Here is a 16,224-nt window from a genome sequence, read left to right on the forward strand (position 1 = left end):
CAAGGAGGGGAGACCAAACAGCTGTTTGCTCTCGGATTATTGTTAAGGGGAGGTGTTCATCCATCACACACACAGACAAGAAGAGTTGGATTTTTGTGCTCCATTTTACCTCATTGATTACATCACCTATAGGGTAAATCGATTAGCTCCCTTTATTGTATGGTGCGTTCTGGTCTTGTGGGATTTAACACAATGGATTACTTAAAGAAGCAGAGCATAAAGAGCAAATACTAATACTTGGATTTGCTGCCTTTTGCTATTTTCTTTCACAGGAGGTCAAGTATATATTTTAATTGTCTTATGGTTAATCCATGCAATGAATTTCAAACCTACTGTCAATATGCACACCACAAAAGCTGGGAATTGATTAATAATATGAGATTCAATCATACACTGCACACATTGATCACCATGCATGTAAATCCTTTTTCACACAGTCATTTTCTAGTGACAGTTTTAAAGAGTGCACTAAAACATTTTAGTGACACTAAGAACGGGGAAGAAATGCAAACTTCACATCAGTAGGCAGAGGCTCAGATTCAAACTCTCAACCTCAGAACTATTGTATAGCTACTTTTCATTAAATTAGCCACATCTTTTATGACAAATTTGAACAGTTGTTTATTTGGGTTTATGCCCATAATTGCGCTTGTGACATAATAAATATGTGGGGCAAGTGCTCTTGGGAGATCCAACATCTTGAAGTGTTTGCGTGTGTACGGCAATGTTTAGCCGGCCAATCAGCCAATAAAGCCCACCTTGGCAGTATATCAATGCCTTTTTCGTTACTTCTTCTGACGATGTCCTAGCATAAAGAGAGGTTGCAAATTTGGACGCTGGACCAGAGTTAACCTAACTTAGGTTAGTTTTGTGCAAGTTAGGGGCTATATATAGATTTAAAACTTTATCAAAAGTAAAAAAATAAATAAAAAAAAAAACACCCTGGTTTCTGCCTTTGGTCAATGAATCCTGCAATCCTGGCAGTTAAAATAAGTTATTTTGAATTTAAAAGGAAAACCTTTCCATAGGTTTTTACGCTGCTGTGTTAGCGCGTCAGCTGCATCATTGTATATGCTCTGATATGTTTAGAAAAAGGTGAATATGAGGCTTGGTAAAGTGCTGTGGACAACAGAAGAGTGTCTTCATTTACACTCTAAAAACAGGTGGGTCAAAAGTAACCCAATTATGGATCAAAAATGGACCGATCCATTTTATGGATCAATTTGATCAAACTTTCTGGGTTGTTTTATACGAAATGACCCAATTTTTTTTTTTTTTACCAAAGTCAATAGGCCCAAGTAGAGGATCGGTCCATTTTTGACCCATAGTTGGGTTATTTTTAACCCAACTGTTTTTAGAGTGTACCATTACGATTAAATTGGATTTTTCATTTTTTGGGGACGATGACGTGTTTTTCGGCAATGGTACAATTAGTAGCCCATTCGAATGGATTCTGGATTCAGCGGTTAAATGATCCACAAATATGCAAACATGCATCTGGTGTTCAAGTTTAGGCGCTACTGTCAGATTTCCTGATTGGCCAAGGGGAAAATGAACGTTCAGTTAATTGCTCTTTTGTGAATGACTTCATATATATTCATGGGAAAATCTCTCTGAATGTTTTGAACACCTGTTTGGATGCCAGAGTTGCTATGTCATAGTGTCAGGAATGTTGCTCAGCTTCCCAGCTGATGTCATCAGACAATCAACAATCAATTCCACTCAATCAACAATCTAAGTCTTACCAATCAATTAATTGATTATTATGCCCATTATGCCCCGTCTCTGCTGTTGACCGAAGTTTACAAGATCACATGGCTGTTTTCCGTAACAGCAGCGGAAAGTATTCTCACGCAGCCAAGCTCCTAATTCCGGACAGCTACCACCAGTTATCCAAATTAGTTATGTATCGCTGCGTGCCAACTTGTATAAAATCAATTTATTACACAGTGTGCTCATGTAGTGTACACAGAATAATTGCAATTACGCTGATTTACTGGGCTTCCAATGGCATCATTTATGCCTTTAGGTCTTCTGCCGCAGCTGACTGGATTTCCGTGAGGAAACCAGCAGGGTCACACATCAGGCTCGGAGTTAATTGGCAACCTATAAGCATGTTTTATGCATCATTGTGGGAGCAATAAAATATAGAAATGGGGAGTCAAAGAAGAAGTAGCAGTCAGTAATGAACAGTGTGGGAGCTTGTTAAGATAGTGACAGTAGGAAACCGGAAAAGAATCGGACCTATGCAGACTGTTGATGGGAAGACGAGGCCTACTAATTAGAATGTTTTTTTTGGGTCTGGGTCTGGCTACTGTGTTTTTCCTCTCTGTGTGTGTAGTGTTGTAATTGGTTGAGGAAATAAATTAAACAAGTTTCACTTGCTCCACATGAGGAACTTTGCACACACCGGGACTCCATAAAGCACATCTATTCTAAACAATTTAATGAGATTCAATACAAATGCTTAATACCGGCTGATAAACATATTGTTGAATTAATACCTCTTTGGCAGTGATTATTATTTTTTCCCACTGGGAGATACATTCGATTAAGTGTCATTCATTTTTGCGCACAGATTCAATTTCAATGTTAGTTCACAGTCTAAATGTAACATTGTCAATTCATTGTCTGTCGTCCATATGAGAGAAGAGACTTTAGGTTAAAAAGAACAATCACAAAAGATATTCTCATTGTAGCCCAATAGATGACAGAATGACCACACATGTTTCTGTGTCTGTCGTTCCAAACAGTTTTTTCTTGAATTGAAGGTTGAAGGTGCTGTGGGTTAGATAAAAGCAGGATTCACATTATTGCTGAAGCGATGTGACGGGATTATCCTTCTCCTTCACCAAAAATGATGGTGCAGCAGTTCAGTGTTCTGAAGGTGTGTGTTTTTAATCATCTTATGCGTTTGTTCTCAGCATGAGACTTGACGTTATTCCTACCGGCTATTGAGACATACATGACCTCACACTGTTACAACAGTCGCCTCACACTCCGTTATAGGCTTGTCTTTAATTCAGTGATCTGAATACATGGAGGAATCATGCTTGCACAGACACACTCACAAGGTTGCTAATAATATGCTAATGATGACCTTCAACAGCCTTACTGTTGAATATTGTGCACTTGATTTGTCTACTGTATATGTGTGTGTCTGCTCATTTGTGCTAGTTGGGTAGCAAGCATACAATATATACATCTGCACACCCCTGGTCAAATGCCAGGTTTTTGTGATGTAAAAAAGTGAGACAAAGATCAATCATTAAAAAAAAAAAAAATTCATGGTGTAAGAAATTATGCACAGATCAAAACAGCAGTCAGTGTAAGCACAAAACAAACCTTCAGGCTTCTGCTAGAAAGCCAAAAAAAAGTCAGGAAAAGTCTACTAGAACATCTGAACTTTATTTGGGTTTAATTAGAAGCACTTTAAATGTCAGGTGAGTGAATGACTCCCATCTAACATTGAGTTTAAATATGAGTGGCTAATTCTGCATATCGGCACCCTCTTGAAATAAGTGCCTAAGTATTTTTTTTGCAAAATTATTATTTTTTTGCCTAAATCATCTCTTCATGATGCAAATTGTTCAATTTTATTTGTGTTTCTAGAAAAATCTGAAAAAAATATTTTGACATTTATTTATTTTTTTCTGAAGGCGTCGATATGGTCACATCGCACTTTTTACTTCTCCCCTCCAAAAGATAACATCTTATTTTCCAATTGAGTGAATCATGCAGGTTATAGCTCACATTACTGGTAGAGAAAGTTCTCAATAAGTTTTTTTTTAAATATCACAAACACCTAAAATTTGAAAAGGGGTGTGTAGATTTTGCACATCCACTGCATTCCCTTAAGCATATTGTATCATAATTTGTCAACATGCAATTAAAAAAAGTACAGTAATAATAAAAGTTCTTGTGAAACTCATTCGTTCTCCATTAAATTAGGTAATTCATTTGTGTAGCGCTACAATATTGCCTTCCTTAAGTGCCTCACTAATTGAGTTTTCTTCAATTAAGGAGTTAAAGTTAATTTCATCTAGATACCGGTAAGTGCCAAGTCACAGAAAAGTGTTACCTCAAATACATTTTTAGATGAATAAATACTGACATTTAGGGGTCAGCACCATCCCAAAGTCGCACAAAACCTCAGAATTAGAACGGCTGTCATGGTGCATCTTTTTTTCATGCCAGAACAAATGATTTATTCTTCTATTATTTTTCGTGGGAAATGTATACATTTTTTAAACATGATCCACTAGTGCCCCAGAATGAACTCTTAGAATTAGGAGCCGTAAAACTGTTTTGCACAATGAAATGCGATGGGGGGAGGGATTAAATTGAACAGTGTGTTTTCAGCTTTTAGATGCATCAAAAAGCAAAGACACTTTTGACCGCAGGACTCTGACGCACATCTGGCAGCACAGCTGTGCTCACTTAGGGCTTGTGTCCATGTGGTCGTTCGTACTGCTGTGTGTCTGTCTGCATACTCACACACACCCCAGTCATAAAAACTCATCTGTGTGTATGCGGTGGGAGTTCGGCTCAGGAAAGTGTGTCACTATTTGTGTGTTTTAAAAGGACAGTATCTGTTCCAAATCTTCTAGAAGTCAAAATAAGATGTGTTTATAAAGTCAACTATTTACACTTTTGAGACACAAACAAAGCCATAATAGGCCATGTTTAGGAATATATTCAATACCACCTGAAGATTTACTGAGGGTGCAGTCAACTTCACAGATGACATAGTCGTGACTTTGAATTTTTATGGAAACATACTACACATACTTGCTCTTATAGTGTTGATTTTAGCAGAACTACTGGTGTGTATCCAAGGATGGGGCAGGAGAATGAACGCTCTCAACAGATGTGCGGCGTTTTAATACTTGGTCCATAGATACGAGTATTGATGGCCATCACTGCTAACGTAGACATTTTTCACCCTCTACTTTTTTTGTTGGTAAATCAGAAATAGAATTAAAAATGAGATGCTTATTATGACATCTGGTGCATAAGGGTCCTTGCAGTTCTCATGTTTGAGGTTTGAGTTTGCAAGTTAACTTCGCAAATGCAAGTTTTCTCGAGGTACTCTGGCTTCTTTAAAAAAAAAAAACGTAATACACTGTCCATTGGTGTGAATGCAAATGGTCCTCTGAATTAGGGTTGTTCAATACAACTTTTTTTCCAGGGGAGGACTGTACTCAACTCTTGAGTAGTCACCGATACCAAGTAGAGATAAAAGTAGTGCTATTGATATCCAACATTTTCACCAAAAAAAGACCTATATATCCCAATATACAATATTAAAAAAAAAAATCGTGAAATTAATGGCAATTTCTAATTTCTAGTTTCTGATGGTAAAACGGCCACAAGAGGGCACCCCATCCTGGTATCAGCCACTGTAGTGAGTAGTGATACCTTGGAATAAAGCCTTACGCGTTATGTGGTATCGGTACTTACCCATCCATAGTCTATATGTGTTCTGTGACTGACTGGCAGCCAGCTGCTCCAGCACACCCACCACGACCCTAATCAGGATAAGTGGTATATACATTTGAGAAAATAAGATAAATATTATGACTTCTCCCACAAAATACAGCAAAAATACTGGTGCAATCACTCTTCTGTGGTAAAACACAGCATTCGATAGAGGTTGAATTGTCCTTGAAAGCATTAACCGCTAACCCGCACAAATCCTTTTAATAGCGATCCAATCAGGAGATGATCTGACCTTGAGATGAAGTCAGGCAGAGGTTTGACTTTTGTAACTGCACTTGTAGATCACTCGTCAGCTCCCAAACACAAGCGAGGTCAAACCACTTGCAGTCCAATCAGCTCAAACAATCCCTACTATAAACAACCAATATATTTATCATTATTTATCTACGCTACTCAAAGTACACCAGGGCTACGGTATTATTGTCCAGTTCTCAGTCATATAAGAATGTGCTTCTCCATGCATGCAGGTAGCTATCGTCCCTGTAATAGGCAAATCCCCAAAGACTACAGAGGTAGGCCTAGCGTAACCACGGCAGCTGGTGTTGCCACGGCAGCGACATGTGACAGATGTGAGCCGCATACATATCTCCATCAACATTAATGGCCTCCTCATAGTGTCGGCGAGAAAACAGGGAGGAAATACTGTATATCACCTCCATGTGCGTGTGTGTGACAATGATAGAGAAATTGAGTGTGAGCATGCCCTCTTGATGCCTTTCAGGTGTGAAAGGCATCACCATATAGAGCAAGACGGTGATTGGATGGAAGTGTGAGAAGAAAGGGATGCTTAATTGAGGAGAATTGAAGCAGGTCTCACTTGTGTGTTAGCTACTGTATGCATTTTTGACCATTGTTTGCCATGGCATCTCATTTTGGGGGAATTTATGTTAGAGTATTCTTTTTTTTTTTTTTTTTTAATCATCTCTGGCAGCATTTTGGGTAATTTTGATAAAAAGATTAAAGTTGGTGAGGTGAGGAAATAAGTCCTATAAAGAAACAATAAAGTAAAGGCTGTGTTGGTTAGTAACAGTCAATATTAGTTTAAATGTATTTATATAGGATTGGAGTTACTTAAGAAAAAAGCCATCAAAATACACACACTAAAAACAGAGGTCCATTTTCGTAGACAGGTATCCGTGCGCTTGGCGTAAAAACGGTGCATATTGTCATTTTTGTCGCCTGTGTGCCATCCCACAGTGGCGCAAATGCCCTCTTCTATCTGTGCTAGTTTAGCAAAATAACAAAAGAAAGGAAACCATGTGCACAATCAAGTCAGCTCGTTGTGCTAGAATTGCGTTGGGCACGAAAATATAAGGCCCTTTGTCTTTATATTTCTTAATATTTAATGTATTTGAGCTTTTTTTTTCCCGCGCTTTTGCGGGCACTTGTTTGAAAGCCTTTTATTTTTAAATTCAAAGTTTATCTAACAAACAATTAAGTTAACTGTTTTAGTGCTTGAAAGTGTAATGGGAAAAATATACGATTTTAAATATTATAGAATTGTATAAATATAATTTGTGTTGCATATATAGTATTATATTACATTGTATTTTATTCCTTTTTTTTTCTGCACGCGCGTACGCACGCACATACACATATTCACCCACATACCAAAAACTAAAAATACAAAAAAATATATATATGTAAAAAAAAAAGAAGAAAAAAAAAAGGGGAGCAATGATGATGACATGTCAAATCGGTAAAATTACCGAATGAACAATACTGAGCTCTCCAGAAAAAAATAAAAATAAATTGTATTTTATCATATAGAGCTCCACAGTGGACTAGTGTTTAGCACGTATACTTCAAATTCTGGGTATGAATCTTGTATGTTCTCTCTGTGGATTTTGATTTCCCCCCACTATACAAGAAAAATGTATGCTATGTTAATTACGACTGTAGTCTAAACAGTTCACACTGTATATGTGGATATGAGTTGGAATTATTATTTAAATGTGTCCTAGTCCTGCAATTGACTGGCAACCAGTATATTTTATTCAGCTTCTTGCCCAAAACTGCCATCAACCATCACCCCGAACAGGATAAGCAGTTTAGAAAATGGATGGATGGACAAATAACATTGCATGTTCTCATTGTGATGCCCTGGACCTCAACTTGAAAATACAGAAAATGTGAGTGATGAAAAAAAAAAAAAGAGCAAATACTGCCTTCAAATTGTAGTACGGAAAAAAACATCACGATCTGAGACAATGCTGGGAGTGTCATGTGTCATGGCTTTTAATGCTGCTGTATCACCGACAAAGCAACAACTTTAATATATAAAAAAAGACTAATCGACTTAAGAACGAAGCTCATCTTTTTCCTCAGACAGTTTCAGAAGAGCAAGATAAGGTCTGGCGCACAACTGAGTCTTCAGATAACAACAAGCGTTTCCCCTCAACTCAACTTATCGACAGCACACATCTCATTTTACGGAGCTCCTTCATGATGAGGTGGAACCAGCAGCTTAAAACCTCAAACGAGCAAAAGTATTTCATTCCATGTGCCGCTTTTCTTGTTTGTGCAGCTTTGAAAATGTATACTAGTCCAACTTGTGAGATGTGTGCAATATTCAAGATGTACAGTAAATCCATTCATGTATTTCCTATATCGTTTGCCTATCGCAGCTGAAATTGGGCGAGTTGTAGGTAATGTCTGGTCGGTGCTGGATTTCACTTTCCTTTCTTTTCTTTGATCCTTCCTCGGGTCTCCTGACAACCTCACGACTCTAGCTGGATTCGGAAGTATTCGGTTTAGGTGAACGGTGTGGGATTTTTAATAGGTTTTAGGTGAACTAATGAGTACACACTCACACACACATACACATGCCTATACAAAAAAAATAAAAAAATAAAATAAAAAAAGAGCAATGATGATGACATGTCAAATCGGTAAAATTACCGAATGAACAATACTGAGCTCTCAAAAAAAAAAAGAAATTGGGCGAGTTGCGTGGTTCAAGGCGTATATGTTCATATGCTAAGTTGCACAGCAGCACAGCTAAATATTACGTTAAAAGTGCCCAATCTTCAACCATTGTGAAGTGATGCTCAGATAGTACTGTGGTGACATATTAATTGTGCGCATAATCCACGCACAGCCGCACTGATATTCATCTTGCTGGAAAATAGCCCACTTGTAATATTAATTATTCATATGATTCCCTAATAAATTCTTAAAATGATGCCATTATTGTTGTTCAAGCATTGACCCCAAAGCAGACAGCTAATTGGTCTAATTACACCATTTAGAAAGTTGCCTCGGAAGAAAGAAGCTACAAATTACAGGGGGTCATTTCATTTCATTTCTATGACGCAGAATTTATACAATATGTTGGAGCACACATCTATATGTATAGTTAGGTCATGAACACAGTAAATATTTGTATGAAATTGACTTCTAGGTTTCATCTCTCAATGTTCTAAACTGCTGATCCTGTTCAGCATCACAGAGAGCTTAAATCTATCCCAGCTAAATTAGGGTGAAAGGCAGACTACACCCTGGACTTGTCACCAGCCAATCGCAAGACAGACAATCATTCACTTACCTTTTACTCCTGTGGTTGACTTGCACATTGGAAGTTTTGCAAACTAGTACCTTGGCGTTTGTAACCATGACCATTGGGACCATCGTACACTGAGGATCCCCAGTCAAGATCATCTGTGACTCCAACTTTGTTATTTTAAGTTCTGAAAGAACAAAGAAAAATTTTGAAGGAGGAAACAGGCCATTCGCTTGACACAATGCTTTGCCACACCACAACAATCAACTTAGTTTTAAGCTTGAAAGGATAAATGGTGTGGTTTGTGGTCTTTGCTTTTTTTTTTGACCCAGGCAAATAGAGAAAACGACTCTTGCCTGACTGGCCTTGTAAAGCAAAGGTAAAGAAGTACTGAGTGGCAATGAGACCTGGTGCTTTAGTGGCCTCGATTCCAGCTTCATTGGGATTTCTCTGACTGTCAATTTCCTCTCCGTTGAAGGAACTAATGGAAGCAACATGCTTTTTAAGTGCATGAACAGCAGAAAGCCAATTATGCAATGAAGATTCCTATCAGACCTTTTCACATTTATAACAATTCTGCTCACAGACAAACGCCATGGAAAGCTGAGACTGGATGAAAATGTACGCCAGTGATTTCATTAACAGCATGTGTGCGTGTGTGTGTGTGTGTGTGTGTGTGTGTGTGTGTTTGTGTGAATGACGAACACACTGCTTTACACTGCAGAGTGGTAGTTAAGGCGGTTAAAGCACCTGATGCCTTGAAGTCCATCGCTACCATGGCAACTGCCTCTCCATCATACAGTAGTCAAGCATCAGTCCCCTGGCCATATTTTCACACTTCCTGGAAAAGTGTGATACATGGATTGAGATGTCCCCGATACATCTGCGCATAACGCTTATCATCTTCCTCGCCAACCATCAAATCTGACTTTTTTTGGCATTGTGCTTATTCTTGCGCTTTTAAGTCTGGAGATTCCAGCAACAGAGTCAAGACGAGAAGCTGTAGCTAGCCCAATGTTCCTCTAGCATCATGTGCCAGCTCTTACCCTCTGACTCTGTGAAGTCTCACCCGCTGATCGGTTTATTTGAAGATCCGTTAACTGCACTTCAAACAGCAGTCAGGCGGCTGCCATGCAAGCTCACATACACACGGATGCATTCATCCTCAACTCATCCCACTAGGTGTTATGGCGATGTGTGAGGGAGACGGGATATACAGAATGTGTGTATGTGATCTTGAAATTCATGGACATATAGTTGAATATTTTGCTGAAACAAAAGATTGTGGCCCTATTTTTGTGCCCAGCGCAAGGCTAGCACAAAGTGCAGTCATTTTTCAAAATTTCTTTCTTTTGGTATTTTGCTTGACTAGTGTAGATAGAATACACTCACATAAATATTTCAAGCCTAACTTAAGATTCATGTATTTATTTACACTAAGGGTGTGAATTGCCTAGTACCTGGCGATTCGATTCGTATCACGATTCATAGGTCACGATTCGATTCAATACCGATTAATCCCGATATGAATCTATAAATTGATTGTTGCCATTTTTTTAAAACTAAAATTTTGAAAATACTAATTAGTAAACTTGTACATGTACAGTGTAAGATTTGTATGAAAATGTATTTATTTATCTGAAAACTCAGGCTTATAACTGAGCCACTGCATTTAACAAACAGGTTGCAGTCTGTTTCATGTTTGAACAGCACTGAAATACAATATTAAGGCTTAATGTTCCATTAATATAACATTCTTCCATGCTTAATGTGTAAATCCTAACCCTAAGTAAGACGTTTTGTTGAATATTCCCATAAAAAAATTGATGTTTAAAAATCGATTCGGCCGCATATCGAATACATTCGAGAATTGCGCGCTCTAATATTGCGATATATTGCAGAATCATTTTTTTCCTAACACCCCTAATTTACACGTTTTGAAATGATGCAGCTGTACCTAATTTTGTGACTACAGCGATTTAGCATCATGCACTCTCTTTGTATGTTTATCTTACATCTGTGCAAAGCAGCAGAACTTATCCTCACGTTCATCCTCACTTCTTATCAGGAACAAGGAAGTAAAGAGGACAAATGAGAGAAAGTATGGAAAAAGATAAAGCTTAGCTCGACGGAGTGTGTCTGCGTGCATGCGTGCGTCCGTGTGTGCGCGGGTTAAAGACAGAGAATTAAATTGGCTGTTTGTTCCTCACGTGCGTCTCAGTCAGACACTGAATAGCCTCAAGCAGTTCAACTTTCCAATTACCTCGAGCAGATAGAGCCCGCGCGGCTCGATTTAAAGGCTCTGAAATTGTTGTAGTTGTTGTTTACTGTTATCTGCTATTGACTGTGTGTCAGAGATGGAGTTACGCAGCCCTATGTATACCTCTCATGCCCTCTTCCTACTCACTCGACGTTCAAATGGACAGCCAATCAAAAGTGCCGCGCAGGATCTTCCTGCACTGCAGGAGACAAGCAGCTGTTCTAATGCACTCGATACTCAAGGCCCGCGGGTCGAATCTGGCCAGCCATATGGAATTATGTTGCTATCTGTTGCACCCGGCAGACCTTGATTTATGTTATGTAGAAAGCTATTTTTTAGGTGGTTGGATGGATTTAATTAGTACTTTCAATTGCTAAAAAAATTGTCCTCAGTAGCTTACATCATACTGTATTGTTCATTGAGACTGATTCCTCTGCTGGTTTTACTGTTGTGCACTTTCGTCACAATTGGTTCAAAATGTGGTTAATCAACCATCAATTCCACCCAATCAATATAATTCCTAACGATCAATCAATTGATTATAATTCCTATGATTTCTCTGTGCTAATGTCAGCGTCTCAGTGAGTGTCTAGTGATCCCCCTCGGAGAAGCAGCGCTAACAGTGGCACACTGTGGTTGCTCTCAGGGGGTCCCGTGAATGAATGGGTGCTAGTGTGTGAATGTAACGCCCCGAAGGCACGCTCAGTTGGCGCTGGCTCGTACCGTTTGGAAGGCAGATTAGTTAAAGAGGTTGTTAAGATGGTCCAAGTGCACACTCAGAGGGGGTATGTTTATTTTGTGTTTTTCTAACTTTTTTCCATGCACTTATCTTTAAATATTGGCTCTCCATCCTGCCTTAGGGCTACTTGTTTTTTTGTTTTTTTTAAAGTTTGGTTCATTTTAAGTGGACAGATGCATGAACTGACTGAATGAAAGCTTTTAAGATGCTTCTCAAATCACAAGAAAGCCTCACTTGCCTTTTAGCCAGAATATGGAGGCTTACTTATTATACCCTATGTAAGCTGGAGTTGTCAGGCAGATCGACCTCATGAGCATCCCTCACTAACCTTGGGATAGAAGGATACTGGAAGGAGGAACATATGGATGGGAGAGAGAGTGCTAGGGGATGGGAGGGCGACCATGTTCAGTGTTTGGGAATTGGCAAGATGGATTACCTGAGCCGACAAACAATACATCAATGTCGCAGAGAGAGAGAGAGAGAGAGAAAGAGAGCGAAAGAGAGAGAGAGAGAGAGAGAGAGAGAGAGAGAGAGAGAGAGAGAGAGAGAGATTCCACCAAGTTGGTGCAATAAAGGTCTGCTCAAGGGAAGAGAGAGAGAGAGAGAGAGAGAGAGAGAGAGATATTCTACCAAGTTGGTGCAATAAAGGTCTGCTCAAGGGAAGAGAGAGAGAGAGAGAGAGAGAGAGAGATAGAGAAAGAGAGAGAGAGAGAGAGAGAGAGAGAGATTCTACCAAGTTGGTGCAATAATGGTCCGCTCAAGGGGAGAGAGAGAGAGGGAGAGAGAGAGAGAGAGAGAGAGAGATTCCACCAAGTTGGTGCAAAAATGGTCCGCTCAAGGGAAGAAGGAGAGAGAGAGAGAGAGAGAGAGAGAGAGAGAGAGAGATTCCACCAAGTTGGTGCAATAATGGTCCGCTCAAGGGAAATATGAAGGGATGTTTGCTACCACGTCTTTTCAAACCCAAACCAGTATGACAATTCACTCTTAAGCACTCACAGATCCAGAGTACCGAGTCGAACCCGTATAGGCACAAGGTTACGGCATGTGTCATGCAGGATACTACGACACTCACAAAATGAGAGCCCATGGTGGTCAAAACCGTCAGAGAAACAAAGACGGACAGAGGGACCAAGTTCTGTTCGTTTAAAGTTGGGCACAGACATAAAGAGTTGATGTGATGGCTACATGAGGCGCATCTGTTTTCAGTATTTTGTACCCATTTAGGCAGCTTATTATCCCACTACAAACACTCACTGGTCAAGCCATCCTATTTTTACACCCGCGTGCGAATGCGCTCACTGTACAAAACCCTGTTTTTGTGGCGAGCGCTTCATCCGGGTTAATCCGTAGTATCGTTGACCCAAGCGACTCATTATGGCTGTGAAGCGCTGCATGAAAGTAGCCTCTCCCGAGGCTAAGCTTGTCATCAGCATCATTGTCGAAAGGGCTTCAAAAGATCGGCAGACGTTCACGTTGACCCCGCTTCTTGTGAATAGACGTTCAAAGACACAATTCAAGGCTGCGACCATCTACGAGGATGCATCAAATTCAGACAGCCCTCATAATTCAACAGCCGCTGATGACGCGGATTGTGTGCGAGTGTTTTTGACGACGTTAATGGCTTGAAGAAAACACTTACGGTGATTTATAGAAGGTCGTTAAAAGCAACCGAGTCTGGATCCACATCAGACGCGGGCGCAGTATGTCGGATGGCTGTCACGTTGCCTTCTGGAGGTTCGGTCACAGTCAATGAGCAAACTGTAATTAGCTTCACACAGCTCTTTAGTTAAGTTTGAAGACATCTTAAGATGACCAAAATTACTTATTCCCAAGTAAGCGTTTGGGGAACGCTTTGTGGCACGCAAACATTCAAACGTGAAGACGCAAACACACCAAAAGTCTCAAGTGAACGACAATGCAGCAGTTTATTTACATTCCCCCGCAGCTACTTAGCTCGGCATGCTAATTAATTTCCGCATCACCATGGTAACGCAATTCACGGCATCTTTTCTTTGTTACAGCGCGTCAACAGCACAAGCGTTATACTGTAGTTCCCTTTTCACATTTGTTTAAAGGACTGGACTGACAGGCGGTCGTTTCAATTTACACTTCACTCAAATATCATCCTTTCCTTTATAATCACGGTGTCAAACCATCTCACCTGCTCCCCCACTCAATTGCATTTTTTTACCTATAGTAAAGAAAACCAAATTTCAAAGGTTTGCAAATTAGCATACACTGAGCTAAAAGTGTTTCCAGTTATAAACTTGACTTTGACTTGAAGTAGTCATTCGTCTACATATGTTTTGTTCATATTCAATGTATTACAATGGCTCATTTTCTGATACTGATTTAATATACAGTATACGACCATTATTATTATATTTTACTATTGATTTCTCATTTTTTGTTCGTACTGAGTGTGGTTGCATTCTATTAGTCAATGGTACAAAACAACTCAAAGCAAAAGATTCACAAGTGGGCTACAGTAAATCTACAGACATCAGTGCCTTGGTATGCATTTATTTTGTTGTTCGTGGGAGCCCGTGGTGGCATAGCGGCTAACTTGACTCGTCTTCCCGACAGAAGTTGGTTAGGGCCAAGTATAAATTAAAATTGCCGTCGCTAACTCAATATAGCGTCATCCTGAAATCATGTTCAAGCGCTAATTAATGATGCTGAAAAAACAATTCTATAGTAAATAACCCAGACATTGTAGAATGTGGTGCCTGTTCCCAGCGCTAGCGGCTAGTGGCTATCAGCTAGCCGCTAGGCTTTAAGAGCCATTGGACTACTTTTCAAAAGCAGTTTAATAGACAAAATGAGTGCACACTTTGTTGTGATAGCCTGACACAGTTGCAGTTCCTACTCATCATATTTTTTAAACAAACGAGGCTGATTCAAATGTGCTCTTTTAGCCGGCAATATCACTTACTTCCTCTCCCCAAATCTCACTAATGTTCTAGAAAAGAAAATACTGTTTGCTGGTTTGCACAGTTTAAATTTAGGAAAATAATTTTGATTATCTTATATTATTTAATAAATGAAAACTGAGAGGTTGTTCAATATTAAAGGTGCATTGTGCCATTTAAAAAGGTAAGCTTTTTCTACATCATGCATGCTCCACCAATGCCCAGATGAGTACGAAGAACCCTGACTGTTTTACTCTGACTGCACCTATCAGCTTTTATCTTCCCTTTATAGTAGAGTGTGCGGACCCTGCACACTCCACAGTTTCTTTGGGGAGGAGAGGGGCGGAGTTTTCTTACCTCATTTGAAGTCATGTCTTCCTTTGTCAACTGTGGCTGTCACTTTAAGATCATGCACGTACGAATGAGCATAGATGCTACAGTTACGCTTTGGGCCAGAGGTGGCAGTTGCGAGTAAAAAAGTGACAAACTGCACAAAGATCCTTTAAGTGGAATGTCTTATTTTTGTTGGTGTCTTTATAATTGCTCTTTAAACAAGCAAAAATATTTTTTTATTTTATTTTATACAAAAACTCGATTATTCGATCGAATTTTCAGTATACCAAAAATATTTAATCGTTGTAGCCCTATTAAAAAAAGAAGATTAGGTGCAATTCTGCATGAGATATTTGGATATTTTCTAATTAATGAAGACCACATTTACATAACACACACTACACATACACTTTGATACAACTTCCTAAGGAAGTAGTATCAAAGCGCTCCAAATCTGCTTGGATGCTGATCACAGCAGCTTGTGGCAATATTGTTATTCTTAGAATTGGCCCAATCTGTTTGCCAAGTTGATTTGGTATGGTTCCGTGTGCTTTTCTCACATGAATCCATCCATTTTCTATCGCGCTTGACTTTATTGAGCCCATATCTCACTCAGCACTGAAGGCTTATGAGGCAGTGTGCGCGTAGCAAATGTGTTTTTTGTTGTTGTTTTTTTAACCAAAGTTCGTTCAAGATTGCAAAAGGTTGCTAGGACTTTCGGCAAACATTCACAAACAGCTTTAATGATCCCAAACAGTTTTTCTTGTTTCAAAGGAATTTTTAACATGCTCAAATTTTTTAACATTTCACCATATTGTATAATTACCTCATCAAAATGCTTTTAACCATCCTTGTCCCTTGAAATGCACTATATAAATAAATAAATATAGCCTTTTGGTCATCATTCATGCTGATTGGCTGAGAAGGATTAGATAAGAGTTGGGGGGTAAAACGCATAATTAATGACAATTGCCCA

At 39.2% G+C, this 16,224-nt stretch overlaps 1 protein-coding gene and 1 long non-coding RNA gene across 10 annotated transcripts in view; one reads left to right on the forward strand and one right to left on the reverse strand.

Moving 5' to 3' along the window:
• kif26ba (kinesin family member 26Ba) overlaps window positions 1-16,224 on the forward strand; it is a 72,492-nt gene that overhangs the window by 5,297 nt on the left and 50,971 nt on the right. The window lies entirely within an intron of this gene.
• LOC144050019 (uncharacterized) overlaps window positions 1-16,224 on the reverse strand; it is a 51,556-nt gene that overhangs the window by 4,914 nt on the left and 30,418 nt on the right. The window lies entirely within an intron of this gene.

The sequence above is a fragment of the Vanacampus margaritifer genome, chromosome 4 (assembly GCF_051991255.1).
Source record: "Vanacampus margaritifer isolate UIUO_Vmar chromosome 4, RoL_Vmar_1.0, whole genome shotgun sequence".
Classification (NCBI taxonomy): domain Eukaryota; kingdom Metazoa; phylum Chordata; class Actinopteri; order Syngnathiformes; family Syngnathidae; genus Vanacampus; species Vanacampus margaritifer.